The 22,972-nt window shown below is 35.9% G+C and overlaps 1 protein-coding gene across 2 annotated transcripts in view; it reads left to right on the forward strand.

Annotated features, from left to right (window-relative positions):
- LOC123322851 (frizzled-2) overlaps positions 1 to 22,972 on the forward strand; it is a 350,497-nt gene that overhangs the window by 259,029 nt on the left and 68,496 nt on the right. The window lies entirely within an intron of this gene.

The raw sequence follows: 22,972 nt of genomic DNA on the forward strand, positions 1-22,972 counted from the left end.
TCGAAGATGCTACTGTAATTATCACTTGGTTGTAAATTGAAAAGTATACGAACTCGTATACGAAAAGAGCAATAAGTTCATTCTGTTATAGAACTAATGCCGAGGTGACTAATCCATTTATAACCTCTGAGAAACTCCCAACGTTGAGAATGGTCATGGTACTTTCGATTTCCATCTACCATCTCTGAATCTAGTAACATAACGACGTTTTAATATGCACATCGAAGGATGTGGACAAAAAATTTGATTCGCACACATCGACTTCAACAAGATTCTGTCGAGTTGCGTAAGTGAAGCAGCAGCCAGTTTGCTCGTTAGGTTAGCGAGAAAATAATTACGTATCTTGCCCGTCCGTCTTAGGTACCTGTTATTTTCCAGTTATGCTAAAACTGCACGCTCTTTCACGAATTGATTCATTAATTTCGCATCGTTTCAAATCGGCCAAGACGAGAAATGGATTGCATTCCGATTCAGGGTCGATGAATGGATACATAGTACCATTGATGAATAAGTTCACATTAAGAAATAATAAACTGACCATTTAAATCATTGCAGTTGCTCCAAAATAGCTGTATCACTGGTATTTTAGTGCACTAAATGAGTTGTCTACTAGCATATTATTTACTTACTTTAATAACCTCAAACCTTTTGAAAAACGTCACATCATCCGATATATGCGCTGTTAAAAAATATTTTATGATGATGATAAATGAGTGAGACCGCAGCAGTTTATTATGTAGGGGACGATGGGGTAAATGCGGACGCGGGGTAAAAGCGGAAACAGGGATATCTACTAGATCCTTCGCCATTCGTTCAAATATCCTGACCAAGTTATCTAGTTTCAAACATCTTTAGTGCGAAGAAAACAGTTACTACCGGTGATCGTTCTTAGTTTTCAAGATATGTCACTTCGAAAAATTGTGTAACTTGTGTATCCAATTTTGAGGATTTTTTATTTTGCTTGTGGTGTATATCGAAAGAGTGATGTCGAATAGTAAATAATTTCTATCGATTGTGTGTCAATAGAGGTGATGCTCAAATAACATTCAACAAAATATTGTACTAGTCTCAAATTTTTGCTTTATTATTTTTGAAATGCCATTTGGGTAATTGCGAACAAGGCATCATCCCAGATATGGTGAATAAAAAACAATGATAATTATTGTTTGTTTATAGATGTTTCCAAAATGTACATATATGAAAGACGTGCAAAAATAATTTTCTCGATAATTTTACAACAGAAAAAAATGGACTAATTCTGCCTTTTCTGCTAACTACTATTTTTTAGACTAACCCCCGGTTTCATGAAGCTCGATCGGGGAATCAACGCTTGATTGACGGATAAACATCAATTCGTTTTCGATCAATAATTCAGTCATGAGAATCCGGAATACCATTCTCGCATCAAATTATGATCTATATACGTCCATTCAATGATTCTCAAATACTACTTCTTCAATATATGTAGGAATGAAAAAGTTTTAGTGATTTCGTTTTTGAAATCGAGTGGCTGTCAAATCGTTGATCGAGCAATAAAAGTTTTATGAAGCCCGCTGTAAGAATGTTTGTGAAATGCGGTAACTGTTCAGGTGGAACATCGTACGAAAAGGGTTTTATCTGTGCTTTCTGCAATTATATAATATTTACCTCAATTCGAGCCACAATTGAGTAAATGCGTGAGTACCCTAGGCTGTTTGCAACACACGTCCGCTTTTATCTCGGCTTTTACCCCAAGCGATTCGAGTGAATACGGTCAGAAAGGGTTTTATGTTTATTGAAAAAAACAATTTTGTTCATTAATCCCGTGAAATTATACAAGATGATTCTAAAGTTGATTAACCAAAGATTAATAAACTAATTAAATCAGACTGATAAGTTATTATCTACAAATGTTATACTTCATTTTCCTTCAGCGTCCGCAATTTCACCATCGACCACTATTTGAGGGTTGCTTATGAAATTGAAGCAAACATTTCCCATTGCTTTCGAGCGATCAAGGGTTCGTCAGCCTGTAGATTGCCTTGGTATCTTGCCGAATCTCATCTCATCGATTTCGATGACAGCGTCTAACTGGTGATTTGTTGGTTATTTAAAAGTCGATTTTCGATCATTATCACCAACATTCCACTAGCTAGAAAATAAACCATAAAGTCTGGTTGAGCTGATAAACATCTCGAAAAAATTTCTGTATATTACTTTCAGCTGTATTCAGCGCAATAAATTCAATTTCTTTTCGCCATCGATATCCTCTGCCTTCTTTTCGAATTAGAATCCTAAAAATAAAAAATGAAAACCCTGAATTGGTTGAATACGAGGCTAAATATACCTCTCAAATCTTTACCAAATGAAACCATACTTAGCTCTGAAATTCAAAATGAAGCTACCCCAGAAGCATGCGATGGCCGAATCAGTCTTCCAGCATTTCGCAGAAAGTACGAATTACCGCACTGCCCGGAATTCTTTACGCCCCCACGTGGCCCTGCTGTGGCTCTCACTAATTTAGAAAACCAATCAATACGCATCAAGTGGGCAAAACACCCCGTGAAGAATTCATTGAGGTAGTAAATTCGATATCGGAGGAGAACTCTTGAACTCAGGTAGCCTCGTTCGTGTTGGGGGAAGAAGCAGTGGCGTAACATGCGAATCGTCTTGTTGTCCATCGGTCTGGCCTAGGGGTAATACGGAACTTCTAGGACGTATAAGTATTCTTTTTTCGAGTCTTTTTTATAGTTCAAGTTGGAGATTCGTAACAGAAAGGTTTCCTCACATTTTCTTCGCAGATTTTCAAGAAAAATTCCTTTATTTCTTCCCGATGATCTTCATGTTGATGGCTGGGTTAATGGTTTTTTTTCACGTATAATTGGGAAGGGGAAATGACTGTAGAACGAGCTATAGAATGTCATAATGATTTCCGAGTACGAGTTGAAACAAGCGAGTAATTAAGCATTATTGAAAATGATTCTCAATTTTTTGTTCATAACTGAAAATCTGGAAATTATAGGCCGATTCTGTTTTCAGATCAGGATAAGGTAGGAAAAATAGTTCGATAATGTCTCATCTTTTTTCCTCTAGCTCTTATATTTCTCGAAATCCCCTCAGTAGACAACAAATTTTGCCCACCCTTTACAACCAGCGGTCAAGTGTAACCGAGAGTGTAACCTTGTAAACCAGGGAATATTCTGAATGAAATCATGTAGTTTCGAATGAAACCGAATAAGCGTTCAACAAGCAGCAAAACGATGATGATCACAATCGAATTGTGCAATTATACGAGTGGAAAATTAACATTCCTGGAGCATACTTTCTCTACTCCATTCACATGAAATACCAAACCGGGTACCAAACATTGTCATGTTCACTGTTTGGAATTCGATAATGTATTTTGTCTCATTCTAGAAGATCTGATATGAATTTTGTGTTGTTCTCTGTGAATTGCGATATTTTCGAGTACAATTTATATAATTATAAATAACAGTTCTTTGTTAATCTTCCTGATAGGTGATAAAAATATCACAATTATACTACAGGGTCCTCATAAATCGAGTCATAACGATTTTGAAATTTTAGAATATTTAGTTCGAACTATGAATAATATATAAAGAGCAGCAGAGAGTAAGTAGGTTATTAAGAGCCAATTACGATGTTACAATCATTTATAAAATCGTTCTATACCAATGAAAATAGAGGGTGTATTTGAAGGTGAGGCTTTTTTCAATAGAAGGTAGAACTGGTCAAAATGAAGCGTTTCACCAAAAATCACCTATACAAAACTTTCAAAATGACAAAGTTGAAAAAAAATGGAAAATGATTACTGAAATAGATCCTAACCTAATACGACCCTAGATCGTTTGTTAGCTGAATCATCGCAAAGCAGTGGGAAAAAACTTATCTCCTGAATCGACCATGTGATTTCGTTTAGGATATTGGCTCGTTCGATATTTACGTGGTAATGAAAATAGAAACTTAGGATTGCCGAATTATTCTCATTATTTTTTAGTAACGATTTTATGAAATGGCTCATTTCGGTACCAACTGACAGAAGAGACTTAGGACATTGGGACACAAGTGTAAAGAATAGAATAATACTTCAAAATCCCACCAATAAAATTCGTCTAAATTATTCACGAATTTTTTCACAATGGGCACCACAATCTTCTTGTTCGAACATCCCAACAATCTTCTTAAAAATAAGATGAAATGGGGAAACATCATAGCACTTTGTCTACATAACTAACATAAGCACTTTCAAGAACTGCTTCGATTTTCTACATTTTTTTTACTCTAAATTGCACGATTCAACAATTATGATTCTCTCAAAAGTGACCTGATGCATCTAATCCGATGAACTTGGTACTGAACCATTCATTTTCCAGCCATATGTTTATGTTTTGTTTCGTTTTTGCGATGCTGGAGTCACCTTCCACAGACCCGTACTTGAAATTCAATGAAATTTTGTCGAACTAGAGGTTATATCTCAGCCATCTTGGATATTTTATGTAGACAATTTTTGGTTAAGCGACATATTTTGATGAGTTCTACCTTCTGTCAAAAAAAAGCCTCACCTTGTAAAACACCCTGTAAATTCAGCATTTATAAAGACCCCGTTAAACTCGCACATGATGTTCATTTCGCACTCGTATTACTGTCATGCTTATTTAACAATATAACTTTCAAGATCGAAAAAAACGAAAACAAGAGTTACCTAATGATTGACTCAAAGTAACGTCTCTCATCCCTGTAAAGGCTACAACTCGTGCTAAAATGATTTCTTTCAATATCTTCATCGTTTCGGATCAAAGCGTGAAAACACTGCAATACTAAGATTTAAAATGATGTGTCATTCGTCCTAGATCCATAACCAAAAATTTTTTAAATTGACGTTTAGGCAACGTGGTAAATCAAATCACGTCAATAGTTAAGACCTACGTGCCAGACGCACCTGTAACTATTTTCAGCGAGTGAAAAATGCCAGAAACCTTTTCCTCAACATTTCAAACGAAACACTATAGTGAAATATTCGCATTCGCCTCTACATATGTTTCAACCCTCAGCGCCCTAAGAAGAACGTCCCGCCTACTCCACTGGAGCCGGCAGAAAATTGATCGGGGGGTAGGGGGTGGACGTCTCGCAACCCTAGCGGCGGCATTTCGAATAGTCATCGCACGCTACGATCCGTCTTCTCCGTCTGATGCGAGGTATAAATGGAGCGGCTGCAGGTTACTCAATAACTGACAGTTATTCTCGGGAAACCATTTGCTACTTCATGGTCGTTTAACTTTTAATTTGGCCGGAATTATCGTGATTTATCTCGAGTGGATGAAAGAGGGTATCCAGGCTGATCGAGACGAGTCTGCATGTGTAATGCGGTCGACGGATTTGTATCGTGTGCGGACAGTGTAGAATCGAGGGGGAAATATGGATTTTCAGCCCGGTCCGAAGATTGGCTCGATGGCTCGCGTTTCAGGCCCGGATCTACGATTTTTTCTGACCGGGGCAAAAATTCATGATGGCGCCCCCCCCCCCCCTTCTAAGGTTCGTAGGAAAAATCTAATTGCATATTCGTCATCGCTTTCAACCCGAGTTATTTTTTTCACTAGTTGACTCGGGTTGCCATCGTTCGAAAAAAAAGTTTGTATTTACAAGAATGTCGTTTGCAACCCGCCCTCGTCTATCGTTTTTACCCGCGCTTCATGAACGAAATTATTCCGAACAAAAATTTATTTTTTTAGCTACATATGTCGACCCGGATCATTTTACATATTAATTGAAGGTCGAAGATCACGAATATGCAATTAGATTTTTGGAGGATCAGTATTTTGAGAAATAAATCATTTTTAGTGCAAAATTTCGGGAATATTGTTCAACTTTGAGGAGCTGTAGCAGCTAGAAAAAAGGCACTAGTCATATGCTGCTTTTTTTGTGATGAATTGGTTCTTTGCAAATATAAAAAACCACACTTCATTCATCTATCACGAACAGTTCAGATTTTATGAATTTTTCCGCGAAGGTCCAAAATTTCCGATTTTCCATCGACCATAACTTGAAAAATGATTTTTTTTTAAATATCTGTTTGCATATTCGTGTTCTACGCCCTCGAATTAGTGTACATAATGAATTCGGTTTTGATCGGAGACCAAAAATATTCTTCAAAAAATCGCCCACTCTGTATATATTTCACTTTGTGAAAACATTTTAAAACACTCAATTTCGTGAAACTTTTGTATAAGACATTTTTTTGTACCCCTCTTAGTAACAAAGTTAAAGGGGGGCTCAAATTATGGTGAAAAACTCGGTACATCTATGGAAAATTTGAAAAAATTTCAATCTTACCTATTTCCACCAAAATTGGTGTTTTTACTAAGGCATAGATTACGAATATGCAAACAGAATTATGCTGAAAGGATTAGTTTTTAAGTTATGGTCTATAGAAAATCGGAAATTTTGGCCCTTAGTTCCAGATGAGAGGGCGATGAGTTGGCAGGCAAAGAAATTACTGCTTGCGACGCAGTGTGAACATATCAGATCTTTCAACCTATTTCACCCAAGTGTGGCGGTCATTCGTAGATGACTGAATAATATGCAGTTAATTGATCCCTCATTGATTTTAAAGATTTTAGGCATAGTGATGGTTTATCATGTTTCCATTCTACACTTTCCATTTTAGAACTAGGAAATTAATTTTTTCCGAGAAAATCAAAAGTAAAAAAATTTTCACCTCTGGTTGATTTTGGCGCCCCCTTGAGCTGGCGCCCGGGGCAAGCGCCCCGCTTGCCCCCCCCTAGATCCGGGCCTGTCGCGTTTGTTATATACATGGTGCTCACTGAGAGCATCGTGAGAACTATAAGACTAAGAGAAAACATCTTCAAGGAACCCTGATCTCTTTTTCCGAATTAATTGGATTTCAGAAATATCAGGATACGAGTCAGAATATGATAAAGTGGATCTTAGATATCTTGATTTGTTCTCAAGTTATATGTACGGGGTGGGCAAATTTCGATTATTTAGCACTACAGCTTTCAAACCAGTGGAGATAGACAAAATCTGATACCCCATTCTCGTTCTCTTTTTATGAGAAACTAACAAGAGTAGTAGTTATTTTTGGCCACCTTCTTTTGTTTTCAATTTATAAGCGAAAATTGGAAAAATGGCGATTTCGAAATAAATTTATATCTCTGCTAATACTGATGATAGAGCTCTGAAATGAAAACATTATAAAGGCACTTTTTCAAGTAGAATCCAGTGGCGTGCTTGCCTTTTTAGCAGGATTTTTAATTACGAAGCTATGACCCAAAGTTAAGTTTTTTCAAATGGGAACACTAGATTTCTATGCAATTTTTTTAAAGCCTAATTTCCACTGATTTCAAAAATATATAACATCATATGGTTTGTATCAATATAAATAATAGAAAATGGTCAAATACCTATTTTCTCAATATTTCTATGGTTTCAACATTTGACGAACACAGAAAAATAAAACTTCCCATAACAAGAGCAGTCTCCTTCCGGCAATGTTTTTCTTTCTATGCTTTTTACCAATTTTCACAAAATTTTAATCTTGGAGAAATTGAGTGAGAAGCATAGAAATGAAAGAACTAATAGAAAGAGACTGTGGTAATCATAAAATGCTACATTTTTCTATTCTCATCAAAAGTAGAAACCATAGAAATTGTAAGAAAATAAGTTTTTGACCATTTTCTATTACTTATATTGATAGAAACCATATGATGTTATATATTTTTGGAATCAGTAAAAATTAATCTTTCAAAAAATTGCACAGAAATTTAGTGTTCCTATTTAAAAAAACATAACTTTTGGTCATAGCTTCGTAATTAAAAATCCTGCTAAAAAGGCAAGCACGCCACTGGATTCTACTTAAAAAAGTGCCTGAAAAATGTTTTCATTTCAGAGCTCAATCATCAGTGTAAGCAGAGATATAAATTCATTTCGAAATCGCCATTTTTTAAATTTTCGCTTATAAATCGAAAACAAAAGAAGGTGGCCAAAAATGACTACTGCTCTTGTTAGTTTCTCAGAAAAAGAGAACGAAAATGGGGTATCAGATTTTGTCAATCTCCTCTGGTTTGAAAGCTGGTTGATTTTTTCAAATTCCACAACTGATATAACGTATTCAACCTTTAGCCAAAGAAAATAACCAATATTTACTGCATATTCAATTTTTCTCCATAACAAAACTAAATATATTTTAAAAACTAATCTCTTGTAGTATTTTCCATGCAAATTAAATTTGTTATGCCTTCAATGAGTTTGTATAAACGTCAATTATGTTTGTCACATAGTGATTCGACATTTTGATGGAATACGTATTTACTGAGACTTTTACATAGAACGGAAAACATAGTGTTGATTTAAAACCCAAAAATGTTTTGACAAGCGTCATAACCCCACATTTACGTACCAGACAGAGTGGAATGTGTCAAATTTCCATGGCCAACCGAGTGCTTAAATAAAAGTGAATGGAGTACTTATAGACATAAATTGAATCGAAACTTCGATAGAAACGCAACATAGGAAAAATTCTAAAGAGCACTAAAGTCGAATATACGATAAAATTTAAATATAAGATGTCCATGTCAAGAGTTAAGTAGAAAAACCCAATATCTTTTGAAAAACCGTTAAGTGGATGCATCTCGACAAATCAGCGACTAAAAAACTGCTTTGAAAAATATATGGGGTGTTCCATTTAAAACACACCAATTTTCCTCTATATCTCTGAAATGGTAATTAATTTCTATGATTGGTTATGAATATCACATAGAACAGGAAAAATTATTGAAATACATGTTTTGGAATATTTCGAATATCTCAAGCAAAAACCTCGGCAAAAACCAAGATTCGGCGACATATTTGGAACAGAAATCAAAGTAAAGTTGTGAAGCAAAATATGAGTAGAAAGTCTGGGAGGTACACAGATAGGGTTAGTTATTTTGGCAGGTGGGTATTTGGAAATAAGCCTGAATGTAAATTTTTTGATCGTTCCGAAGAGAAGTGTCTACTTAAAACAGCCCCCCCCTCAGAATGTGATAATTTCGCGAGAAGTTAGAACTTTTCACCCCACTCGATTCATAGAATTATCTCAAAATTACTACGAGAGCTCGTTCTAACAGCGAACAGAAGTGGAAATCCCAGGGCTCGAATTAAATGCAGCAAACGTAATAAGAGGCAAATTCACGAGTGCATCGCCAACAGCGACGTCTGAAAGGAATATTTCCGCGAATATGTAGTTTGCCATAACGTGATTGCATAAAGAGACGATTACACTACGCCCGCACCCACAAACTGACTGAACACGATTAATACATAGACATATTAAATATAATAAGTCTATGGATTAATACCATGCATCTAACGACGTATTACCACGCGTATTACTTAGATGCAAACAGGAATTTGCCGTGTTTCTTGGCGATTGAAGTGATATTAAATAGATAAAGGATGGCGCGCTTTGAACAATCCAATCAGTGGATGGAGTTAATAGAAAAACGCCGTAGTTTCGATCAAAAGTCACAAATTTAGGTGATACGGGGTTATTACATAAGAGGATATATTGAAAAATTCTTAGCCTTCTAAAGAACTGAACAAAATTTCAATGTCAAAATATTTTATTACTTAACATATTCTCCTCTCAATGGGATACATTCATTACAGCAAACCTGCAACGTCTCTAGACCTGTCAAAAAAAATGTTTCTTCTTGCTCTGCAAACCAGACCTCCACAGCTTTTATTACTTCCTCGTTGGACGAAAATTTACGACCTTTTAAACATTTTTTCAGTTGAGGAAAGAGATGATAGTCGGATGGAGCCAAATCTGGTGAATAAGGGGAGTGTTCTAGTAATTCAAACCCTAAATCACGAATTTTTTGCATGGCAACATGGGATTTGTGTGCAAGGGCGTTGTCCTGCAAAAACAAAACACCTTTGGAAAGCTTTCCGCGTCTTTTCTCTTTAATATTTTTCCGTAGAGTGGTCAGTAATATAGAATAGTAATCTCCGGTTATTGTTCTACCCTTATCCAAGAAATCAATCATGATTACTCCATAACAATCCAAAAAAACTGAAACAAGAACTTTTCTATCATATTTTTAGACACGAAAAACTTCTTAGGTCTTGGAGAACCAGAGTGTCGCCATTCCATCGATTGTTGCTTTGCTTCTCGATCGTAGAAATGTACCCAAGTCTCATCCATAGTAACAATTCGGTTCAAGAAGTCTACATCGTTTTCAAATCGAGCACAGATCGAACGCGATGCTTCTACCATTGCACGCTTTTGGTCGACATTCAAATATTTGGGGATCCATTTGACCTTTTAATTTAGAACGTGACAGAGGATGACTGGAGAGGTCAGAATTGCAAAGAAACACCTTCAATTCGGCCGACGTTTCGACATATTTAATGTCTCCATCAGGGCAAATTTGTATTGGTCTCCTTTAAATCAACAGTAAAAACAACATCCGACAACAATACACTAAAATGGAAATTTTCGCAAGGAAAGAAACACAACATGTGATGGATTGACCATTTTCAATGATTTCCATTTTTGTGTATTGTTGTCGGATTTTGTTTTTACTGTTGATTTAAAGGAAACCAATACAAATTTGCCCTGATGAAGACATTAAATATGTCGAAAAGTCGGCCGAATTGAAGGTGTTGCACTATATACCTATATATTCTTTTGATATAGAGCATTACAATCTTCAACAGAAAACAATAATTTTAGCATGTGTATGAAATACAGTTTTAGCAGAGGTAAGCGTAACGAGGTACCATACAAATTGGTGTACGATACAAGAGTTTAGGGAAAAACCTCAGTAAAAAAACCCTTTCTCCCCGTGAGTGTAGTGGATTGTAATTGTTCACGAAATAAGCTGAAATATTCCATATTGAAGGGCATCTCGCACTGCAAATATTTCTCCAATAAAAAGGAAAATCCAGAAAGTCTTCTCCAAGATACCAGAAACTTTTGTCTGAAATAGAGATAAAACAAAAGCAGAAAAAGGTGGAATAATCAAATTAGATTCAATATGTCAGATTGACCTAAAATTGACAACCCAATTCAAAAAATATTCGGAAACTGCATGTACAGCTCTAAAACCATCCTGAAATTTATAAGTCGGACAATGATAAACCAGATGATTTATGGTTTCTTCTGGTTCTCCGCATTCACAACTAGGGCTTTCAACTGAATTCCACCTGAAAAGCATGCTATTACAACTTCCGTGACCTGTTCTTATACGATTCAGAATACACCATATTTTCCTGGGAAGATCAAAACCAGGAACTCTATTCGAAGGATCAGTTACTAATTCTTTGTTGAAAATAGTGCACCTATTCCATTCAGACTGCCAAAGGTCTTTGTCCCTTATATTCGAATTAAGAAAAGAGTTGGACCATAAAGGTTCACGCGACTTCAGTCTTGGAATGGTATTTTCGGGAATGTAGGATAGAATTGGAAACGAGTCGGGATAGAATTGGAATTTATTCCAGGCATTCATAACCTCAGTCTGTCTACGAATATGAAGCGGTAAAATGTTTGAAAGAACTGGTAACCATTGAATAGGTGATGATCTAATAGTTCCAGTTATGGTTCTCATGTAAAGATTCAACTGTGCATCAATTTTTTGCACATGAGCACTATTAATCCAAACGGGGCAATAATATTCAGCAGCCGAAAAAACCAAAGCTAGGCAGCCGTTCGAATAGTGGCTGCATCAGCACCCCATGAAGTACCAGCTAGTTTATGGAGGATATTATTCCTAGTTTTTAACTTTAGACGCAAATTTTCCAAATGGGCTTTGAAATTTAGCGAGGAATCCAGGAATCCGCAGTATGTCTACGAATATAAGGCGGTAAAATGTTTGAAAGAACTGGTAACCATTGAATAGGTGAAGATCTAATAGTTCCAGTTATGGTTCTCCTGGAAAGATTCAGCTGTGCATCAATTTTTTGCACATGAGCACTATTGATCCAAACGGGGCAACAATATTCAGCAGCCGAAAAAACCAAAACTAGGGCTGCCGTTCGAAGAGTGGCTGCATCAGCACCCCATGAAGTACCAGCTAGTTTATGCACTGATGATACGTATCGTACTGCCCGGATTAATCGCTTGATTTTTTCAATGCGATCCGTGCGTTGCGTACGATGCGGAACTGTGGACGCTTACCTTATATTAAATCAGGTTGTGTTTTAGTTGTCCTGCCTGTTTGTAGTTTATAACATGAAGCGACGATTACACTTCTCTGGCTGTGCACCGAGAAGTTTAATACCACACATCAAACGACGTACCTATTACTTGAACGCAAACATATAAACAAGGCGCGATCCTCGCCGATTGAAGTGATATATTAATATAATTAATGAATTGAATCCGGCGAAGCCTGGGCGCTTCATTAAGTTCGAGATTAAATTTGTTCAGCATTAGCATACTTTACACATAATTTACCGGCGGTAACGAGCCGAACTGCCTCCCATATACCGAATTATAAATTATGCCGTTGCCGTTTTTGGATGGTTACTTCATAATCGCCGTACGGTCTTGTAAATGAGCAATTTCGGGAATCCGACTCGGAGCACATTGTAAACTATGTAACATTTCAATCAGAATCAGCTCGGCGTATCGAAACTCGTTTCGAGTGGGGGGTCCCGCAATAACCGAGGATGTAATCTCGTTAATTCCAATTAATTATGATCTCTGGCGTATAATTAACAGTCGGTCGAGAAGATTCGAAAAGTTCACACGTTCTCGCTCGCACTGATGTATCGGTTCGTGAAAAGCGGATGAGCTACTTCGCGGTCTGCTCTCTCGGAACGGGGGGGTAGATCAAGGTCGTGCGCGTTTCTTCCGAAATCATTACGATTCGTTGCTTTCGACGCCTTTATCCGATTTTGGTTGAGACACCTATACTCCATTCACTTTTATTTTAGCAGTCGGTTGGCCATGAAAATTTGACACATTTCACTCTGTATAGTACGAAAATGTGGGGTTATGAAGCATGACAAAACATTTTTTGGTTTTAAATCAACGCTATGTTGCCCGTTCTACGTAAAAGATTCTGTTAATGCGTATTTTATCACAATGTCGAATCTCTTCGCGAAATATGTGACGAACATAATTGAAGTCTATACAAACTGATTGAGGGCGTACCAAATCCAGTTATTTGCATGGAAAATACAAGAGATCAGTATAATATCATAATATGCACTAGCTTGAGGAGAGTTAATGTTCGTTTTATCTTCTGTGGGTAGAATTTTGATACGTTACTTCAGTTGTAGATTTCAAAAATATTAACCCGAAGATGAAATGCATATGATGCAGTGGTTGGGAATGGGTATCTCCCGAAGGAATTACCAGATAATTACAAGAATGTTAAATTCTTCAACAAAAATCATCTTGCATCAATATAAGTAAAAGGAATTAAAGGAAGTTTCAATCAAGATGAACTCCACCTTTGAACAAAAATTTCACATGAATAAATTAACAGGACAACTGGCGCGTATTAGTGGCTGTTCATCTTAATGCATTGATATAATAATAATAATTAGGTATTTATTATTACCTTAAGACATTTACAATGTATAGGACAAGCTCGAGGACAAGTCAAATGAAAAATAGAAAAATCATTTTCCGGGAATTATTCAACGATGACATTCATCGAAAATCCTATAGTAAACTTTTCGCATTAATTCACTCGAACATAAAATTCTCAAATGCCACCACTTTTTTGGGTCTCCCAATAGAAGGAAATTCTTTGTTATCCTCTTCATTCACAGTCTTTCTGATTGTGGAAATATTCAGCTGAAATATAAGTCGTTCAGATTCAGATGAAACATTATATAAATTCTCTATTCTCTTACATTGAAATATGTTCGCTACCGTCTGACGTATTGTGTATTTTAGAATATCAGGGTATAACTATTTGAATGGGCGGACCTGAATTCTAAATAGCACTTCCTGAAACCCTGTCTTTTCTTCAATCACTTTCGGAATTTTCGTAATATTAATTGATATTAGTTGTGGCAACGGCGTTATGACATTAACAACATTTCAGGAGTGCCAACCTTACTCCGTCCTAGTTACAAAAACTTGAGAAAATTATTTCATGGCCAACCGACTGCTAAAATAAATGTGAATGCAGTATAGGTTCAGGGTGTTACCAAATGAGGAAAAAATGGGTTTTCTATCGATGAAATTTGGAGAAATTACTCACCGTCCCTAATAACCCTTTTTTGTTCTGTGTTATCCATAGACTCCTCAATTTGGGTTATCACTGCGTATGCAAGTTCAAACTGAAATTTCATTCATGATTTCAAAATCATTCTTCAAATATGGGGTTTTAAAATTTAATTCGCTTGGTTTCAAGTTTACGATTAGGCAACAGCGCCTACTAGAAAATTAAAAGAACACTGCCCGATCAGATGGTTTATGAAATACCAGCTGTTGATCTACAGGCGCATACTTACTGGCGAGCTTCAACTGCAACCGGCCATAAAAATCCCATAAAATTTCACGACCTTCCTCGTTCGTCGCAGACTTCATAGACAGCCATCTTTGTCCATCTCATCAAGATAATGTATTTGTTGTCCTTTATTATCAAGGCATATTTCAGTCGATGTTGCCAACTTGTGCAATGGAAATGAAACGTTGCAAATTTTGAACAACCATTTTTATTTTTCATTTTTAAGTGCTTAAAATAATTTTTTTTTGGGAAACGGTTGAAATGGTTATTCCAAAATGTGACGTTTCAAGGATATTTCATAAATAATACATAATTCTCGTCAGAAGAAGTATTCCCTATCATAAATCTATGGTGTTATCACCCATAGCTACGGCTTCGTCAATAAAAACATTGTAACTGCCATTAAAAACGAATAAAGATTGCAACTTCCACCACATAGAGTGCTTTCATCAGTTTCATCACACAATCAAGCGCAAGAGAAATTACAGTCCACTACATCGAAACAGTATCATTGGTCCTTCGGGCCGGATATGAACCAAAATTCATTGCTGGGGCTGAAGCTGGCTCACTCTTATTTCGTCGTTTCGCGCAAATGTCTTTATCTTGACCCATTGATGGAAAATTCACATTCAAAATGAATTCTGTCAGATTGAAAAAACTCTCGATTGATTTCCATATATACCCGCCCAAACATTTGATTTTTGGGGAAGCTGGGTATGCGCCTCATGAAATAGTCTTGGATTTTCATCTACCAATACCGATAGCTATGCCGTATGGAATTTATGTTGTTTAAAGATTCTCATGTTGTTCGTGGAACACCAGATACATTGGACAATTTCCTAGTACTAAAGGTCGTATTCATTGCTACATGACCTAAAACAGCTACGTCCCTCTCTTCGTCTCTGTCATGCACTCTCATTTTGTTTCCGACTGAATAAGCAGCCTAAAATTTGGAAACCAGCTGTACAACGTAAGCATTTTTTATAGGATGTCGTTCGTTAAATAAAGCCGCTGTTATTGGCGGAGAGTCGTTATTTAAAAAAAATAATTTCATCATTTCCATATTTTTTTCTACTGAATGGACCATTTCAATTTTACTACAAATTCACTATTGCTTTGACACTCTTGTAACGTTCTTAAAAATTCACGATAGACTAAGGTAAATCAAAAACATGGTCCGACTACTCTTTTGGAAACAAAATAGAAAATTAACAGCATATCTACCAAAAACCTCTGAAATGTGTCGAATACGAATAATAATCTCGAGATAAATTCCACATTGTCTCTCACTATTTTCGCTGTTATTTTATTATCAATGGAAATTTACAAGAATGTAACTTCTTTTTATAAAAAATATACTCTATCTTTATCGAGCAGTTGGCAAAACTTTATCCTTATAATGAATAATATGTTGACTATAATTTCAATCATTAGGCTCCTATTCAGGCTGTGTCATCAGTATTTTGGGTGAACATACATGGTCTTTTTTTTCGACATCTAATTATGTTTCTTTTCGTTACAAAACCATTGTACTACAAGAATATATGTAGGTATACATGATAATATTATTCCATTATGACCTCACCTTATCTCTGGGTTTAAAAAGTTAGCCTTTCAGAAGTAAGTAAACTCTCTATTTGTGGAAGTTACGTCGAGATACGAAGTTCGAGGTTATTCTCTGAAAAAAATTCACTTGTAATCAACTTTTTATCATCACTAATAATTCTGTTATGTTAATTTGACTCTCGACCTTTTCTATGCAAATACTGATCCTGAACTATTTATCGTTGAAATATGACCCTTTGTGTTCAGCAGACGAAAATACATTTGCATCCGACATCCTGTGTGCCTTTCAGCTGTGTGGGACTCGTGGAACCGATCTGAATTTTTTTCGAACGCGCGTTGAACCGTATATTTTACGTCTCCCATTATAGTTATGATCCGATTTAGGTGCGAGGATTATGTACTTACTCGCGTACTTATTGATTTTCCCAGCGTGGTGTACCAGTTGAATGCCTATAAGTACCTATTTTATTGTTCTTCGTATTCAACAGTTTGTATAAGAGACAATAGAAAGGTCAGTGATATTAAAAAAAAATGGTTCTCCATTTTCTATGGACTGTGTAATGAGATGACTGAAGCTCCATGAAACTCCATCTCAACTGACTGGAGTCTCCGTTGGCACATGTTTTGGAAAAAGACATCACTTTTTTTCCATACCTAGATTGACGTGTTATCAGAAAATGGCAAATTCTCCTCAATTTGGGTTATCACTGCATATGCATAAGTTTAAACTGAATAATTATGAGTTTCATTCATGATTTTTTCAAATTCACCGCGGGAACTATTCAAAATCATCCTTCAAATATGGGGTTTTAAAATTTAAATCGCTTTGTGCGGAGTTTACGATTTGGCAACAGCGCATACAAGACAATGAAAAGAACAATGTCCGATCAGCTTGTTTATAAAATAACAGCTGTTGATCTTCAGGCGCGTACTTACTGGCGAGCTTCAACTGCAACCGGCCATAAGAATCCCATAAAATTTTACGACCTTCCTCGCTCGTCGCAGACTTCATAGACAGCCATCTTTGTCTATCTCATCAAGATAATGCATTTGTTGTCCTTTATTATCAAGGCATATTTCAGTCGATGTTGCCAACTTGTGCAATTCTCACAAAACGCTTTAAACTTTAAATACCCATTTTTATTTTTCATTTTTAAGTGCTTAAAAAAATGTTTTTTGGGAAACGGTTGAAATGGTTATTTCAAAATGTGAAGTTTCAAAGATATTTCTTAAAAAAAACATCATTTTCGTCAGAAGGAGTATTCCCTATTGAATAGGTTGATTACCTTCATAGGGATGGCTTGCCTGTGCTTTCCCAACAGGTTCATTGATAACACGAATCACATTTTTTTCGTGATAAGTATTTTATCTTCCTGTATATGTCAGCCCTAATATAAGAATGTGGAGTAGCCAAAAACGAGAACAGGTTTTCTCGATGTTTTCACTGTGACATTACCTCATTTCCAAAAAATTTTAGTTTGGGGTACAGTCTGTATAATTGTGGGACCTATTTTCTTTGAAACCACAACGTTATCAAGAAGAAATTATCGTATAGCTGAATTGAATTTCGATGAATGATCCATGAGTTATTTTCAACAAGATGGAGCAAGAGCACACACAGCTGCAGAAGCCTCAGCTACTGTAAAAAATGTTTTTCAGGATCATTAGCCTCAATATCGAGCATGAAATTATTTCAAGATCGTGTCATCTTACACCATGTAATTTTTTGCTATGGCCTCATTGGGAGAATACTATTTTCGATTTGGACCAACTAAAGGCCATAATCATTGAAAAAATCCGTCAAATTATTATAGATGATCCTTTCATTTTTTGAATTTTCGGCTGGACATTCGCTTGAAATTTTTACCAAGAATTTTCCAATAGGGAATACTTCTTCTGACGAAAATGATGTATTTATGAAATATCTTTGAAACGTCACATTTTGAAATAACCATTTCAACCGTTTCCCAAAAAACATTATTTCAAGCACTTAAAAATGAAAAATAAAAATGGGTATTTAAAATTTAAAGCGTTCCATGTGGATTGCACAAGTTGGCAACATCGACTGAAATATGCCTGGATAATAAAGGACAACAAATACATTATCTTGATGAGATAGACGAAGATGGCTGTCTATGAAGTCTGCGACGAACGAGGAAGGTCGTAAAATTTTATGGGATTTTATGGCCGGTTGCAGTTGAAGCTCGCCAGTAAGTACGCGCCTGTAGATCAACAGCTGTTATTTCATAAACGAGCTGATCGGACATTGTTCTTTTCATTGTATTGTAGACGCTGTTGCCAAATCGTAAACTCCGCACAAAGCGATTTAAATTTTAAAACCCCATATTTGAAGGATGATTTTGAATAGTTTCCGCGGTGAGTTTGAAAACATCATGAATGAGACTCATAATTATTCAGTTTAAACTTGCATATGCAGTGATAACCCAAATTCAGGAGAATTCCCCTTTGTGGGACCTATTTTCTTTGAGCTTTGAAACCACAACGTTATCAAGAAGAAATTATCGTATAGCTGAATTGAATTTTGATGAATGCTCCATAAGTTATTTTCAACAAGATGGAGCAAGAGCACACACAGATGCAGAAACCTTAGCTACTGTAAAGAATGTTTTTCAGGATCATTAGCCCCAATATCGAGCATGAATTTACGCCAAGATCGTGTCCATGTAATTTTTGACTAAGGCCTCATTTGAAGAATTCTCTTTCTGACTTGGACCAACTAAAGACTAGAATCAGTGAAAAAAATCGTCAAATTATCGATGATCCTTACATTTCTTGAATTTTCGTCTGGATCTTTGGTTAAAATTTTTACCAAGAATTTTCCAATTCCTTCAGTATGTTTGGATTCTTGTAATCTAACTAAAGTGAAAGGAATGCGTTTTGCACTTTGGGAGAAATCTGCTGGTAACTTTTTCTTAAAAAGTGCTTGCCAAATAAAATTATGATATATAGATTAATGCCATCATTGTTTATTAGAAGAATTTTAGAAGATGAAGTGATTCAAGAAAAGACATACGATCAGTCACAGAACATCAACCTTCAAAATTCCATAACCTTTTTAACGAAGAATTTTTTGGAGGCACATTATTTTGGTGAGGAGTTATACTTGTCTTAAAGTGATATTTCGCAATCAATGTCAATAAACACCTGGATCCTGGATATTTAAGTAGGTAATATTCGTACTCGTTCCATGAATCTACAAAAAAATATCAGGAGAGTTGATATTTTTATTATATTTTTGGAATCCTCAAATATTACAACGCCAATTGTCAAGATTTTTGTGAACTGCATGGTTTCCCTCCATGAATCCTCGAACTATAATGGTCAGATTTTTTTTAGAAAATTATCCCTTGCCAATTTTCTTATCATTATTCACTGCACAGCGCACATACCCATGTCTCTTTTTCTCTTTGGATGAATTATGGATTATTTGATCAAAATTTTTCATCAATAAAATCCCAGGCTCGATCAGACTTGAGGTCCGTGTTCATTCACTCGTTGCATCGACTCTTTTCTTGCTGTACCTCGTATCTTACAGCTGGTCGCAGGAAGGTCAAGTTCAAACAGTACTCTCCTCATCAGTTAGCCTATGATAGCGATGAACGATTGCTTTGTCGGCATCACAGCCAGGTTAATTACTCCGTAGTAACACTTATCACTTCTTTTTGCCGCCAGCCTCGTTGTTGGTTGTTTATTCGGCCTCCACAGTCAATTTGTCGGTTGTTAGTGCAGTCCAGCTATTAATTTTTTTTCTGATCGCCGTCGTTCTCGATAACTATTTTTTTCCTTCCGGAACGAAACGGTTTTCCAGTCGCGTTTCATGCTTTTGAAGTGTCGAAGCTTTCGGCAATAATTAGATGAAATTTTGTTTTCGCTAAGAGGTTTTTGTTGTCTCTCGCCTAGAAAGAGCAGATATTTATTGCTGTTATCATATTCAAGAAAATTATCCCTGTCGTACTAGTTTTTCCTATGCAGTAAAAAGCGATGTATTTTTTCTTCAAACCTGATCATATTTCATACGGGGATTTTCTGACTTAGGAAAAGAGGATAGGTATAATTTATACATGGTGATTCATTGGCAAGGGTTCGGAAGCTAAGGGTGAGTCTTTGAATCGTACAAATACTTTAAAAGGAGATTCTTGAGTTCAAAAGAAATACATTTTTTCCATACCATTTTTTCCGATTCGGCCCAGATAAAAAGATATAGCCATTTTTTCATAATGAGCTATGCCACCCCTGGAAAAAGAAAATTACCTTCAGAACAGCTAAATCTGTGACACTACACATCTAAGGATCTTTCAAACAGAGTTGGATTCAACCTAAGTACGCAAACGGCGTATTATGCGAGAAAATATAAAGAATACCTTTATTTTACATAACGTTCAAATATTCATTAGATAGCACTGAGGTGAGTCAAAATAACTTATATTCAAAGGGTCTATATCTCTTTATAATAAAGATATATATACTCCATTCACCTTTATTTTAGCACTCGGATGGCCATGGAAATTTGACACATTTCACTCTGTATGGTACGAAAATGTGGGGTTATGAGTGTTATGACGCATGTCAAAACATTTTTGGGTTTCAAATCAACGCTATGTTGTCCGTTCTACGTAAAAGTTTCTGTTATTACGTATTTTATCACAATGTCGAATCTTTCCGTAAAATATGTGACGAACATAATTGAAGTTTATACAAACTGATTGAAGGCATAGCAAATCCAGTTATTTGCATGGAAAATACAAGAGATCAGTATAATATCATGATATGCACAAGCATGAGGAGAGTTAATGTTCGTTATCTTCTTTAGCTAAAGTTTGAATACGTTACATTCAAAAATATCAACCCGAAGATGAAATGCATATGATGCAGTGGTTGGGAATGGGTATCTCCCGAAGGAATTAACAGATAATTACAAGAATGTTAAATTCTTCACCAAAAATCATGTTGCATCAATATAAGTTAAAGGAATTGAAGGAAGTTTCAAGTCAAGATGAACTTTGAACAAAAATTTCACAAGAATAAACAATTAACAGGACAACTGGCCCGTATTTGTGGCTGTTCATTTCAATACATTGATATAATAATAAAATAATTAGGTATTTATTGGTACCTTGAGACATTTACAATGTATAGGACACGAGATTGGACAAGTCAAATGAAAAATAGAAAAATCAATTCAAACATTCATCGAAAATCCTGTAGTAAACTTTTCGCATTAATTCACTCAAACATAAAATTCTCAAATGCCACCACTTTTTTGGGTCTCCCAATAGAAGGAAATTCTTTGTCATCCTCTTCATTCACAATCTTTCTGATTGTGGAAATATTCAGCTGAAATATAAGTCGTTTAGATTCAGATGAAACATTCTATAAATTCTCTTACATTGAATATGTTCGCTACCGTCTGACCTTTGTGGATTTTAGAATATCAGGGTATAACTATTTGAATGAGGGGACCTGAATTCTAAATAGCACTTCCTGAAACCCTGTCTCTTTTTTCAATAACTTTCGGCATTTTCGTAATAAAAATTGATATTAGTTGTGGCAACGGCGTTATGACATTAACGACATTTCATGAGTGCCAACCTTACTCCGTTCTAGTTACAAAAACTTGAGAAAATAATTTCATGGCCAATCGACTGCTAAAATAAATATGAATGGAGTATAGTGTTTTATTGATTTAGCGAACATAAACATTCGAACATAAAAATACAAAAAATTCTAAGAATCCAACTCTTGAAACTTAGACTCTATCTGATAAATATCTGACCATTTTGTAAAATAAATATTTTCTCGAATAATGCACCGTTCCCAAATATGTAATTTGATGTTCAAAAATAAAAAATATCTGTGAAATTCGAAAAATGGGTATTTTGGCCGAATGCAACATCGTCCAACAACTTTTTAACAGATGTGTGGTGTCACAGATTTATCTAGTTATTCATAAGGTAATTTTGTTTTTCCAGGAGTGGCATAGCTCATTAGGAAAATTTAAAATGGCTTTATCTCTTTATCAGGGAAAAAATGGTATAGGATGAAATTTTTTTTCTTTTTGACCTCAAGAACTCGACTCACCCTGTATAGGGTAGATCGAAAGTTATGGGTAATGGAGGAAATTGGCACAATTAATTGAACACTGTATCTTGATTAAAGAGAGAGATAGACCCTTTGAATATAGGTTATTCTGTATTATGTATCTATTCATAGCTTCCGTCCATTTACCAATGAATCATCTTGTATATTTCCTCCTGCTTCTTCCTAGAAACAGCAACAACCGCAATTTCGACATAGCATCCTCCTTTTTCCCCGTTTTTTACGGATTAGGTCGTGCACCATCTCAATTTGGTGGCATACCGGTAAGGTGAACGAGTAGCAAGCAGGCATCTTCGTGCCTTCGTTTAATTCGAGTAAGAAAAGGCCAATTCCCCAGGCACTAACTCCTGTTTGAATCACGCACATTGGGTCAACTGCTCCTTATTTAAACCGGATTACGTTTTTATTTATGATGTCTTGCACGGAATTGTCGAGTTCTTCGTTTATAGCCGCGGATCGTTGTTTACGATAGGATGTGTGTGATATGGTAGCTGAATTACAAAGGCGCTTTTTGTGCACTATCTGTCTTCTGCAACCTTGCATTCCGCACCAGGAATGTATCGGAGATGCGATTGGAACGTTTTGGTTTACGCCGGAGTACTGGAGATTCGTGTCCAATAAATCTGGCTTATCTTACCCTGAACACATTCGCTTGTTTGCGAAGGGGAAACATATATTTACCCCATTTTGAATCGCTTGTTTCCAGGTGTTGCGTACAGAATCACATATTGTAGAATAAATTGTTCTAAATATTTGATATTATTTTATTCTAGACAAAAATGGGAAAATCATTAAAATAATTTGTCATAGAAGTGAAA

The sequence above is a fragment of the Coccinella septempunctata genome, chromosome 1 (genome assembly GCF_907165205.1).
Source record: "Coccinella septempunctata chromosome 1, icCocSept1.1, whole genome shotgun sequence".
Lineage (NCBI taxonomy): Eukaryota > Metazoa > Arthropoda > Insecta > Coleoptera > Coccinellidae > Coccinella > Coccinella septempunctata.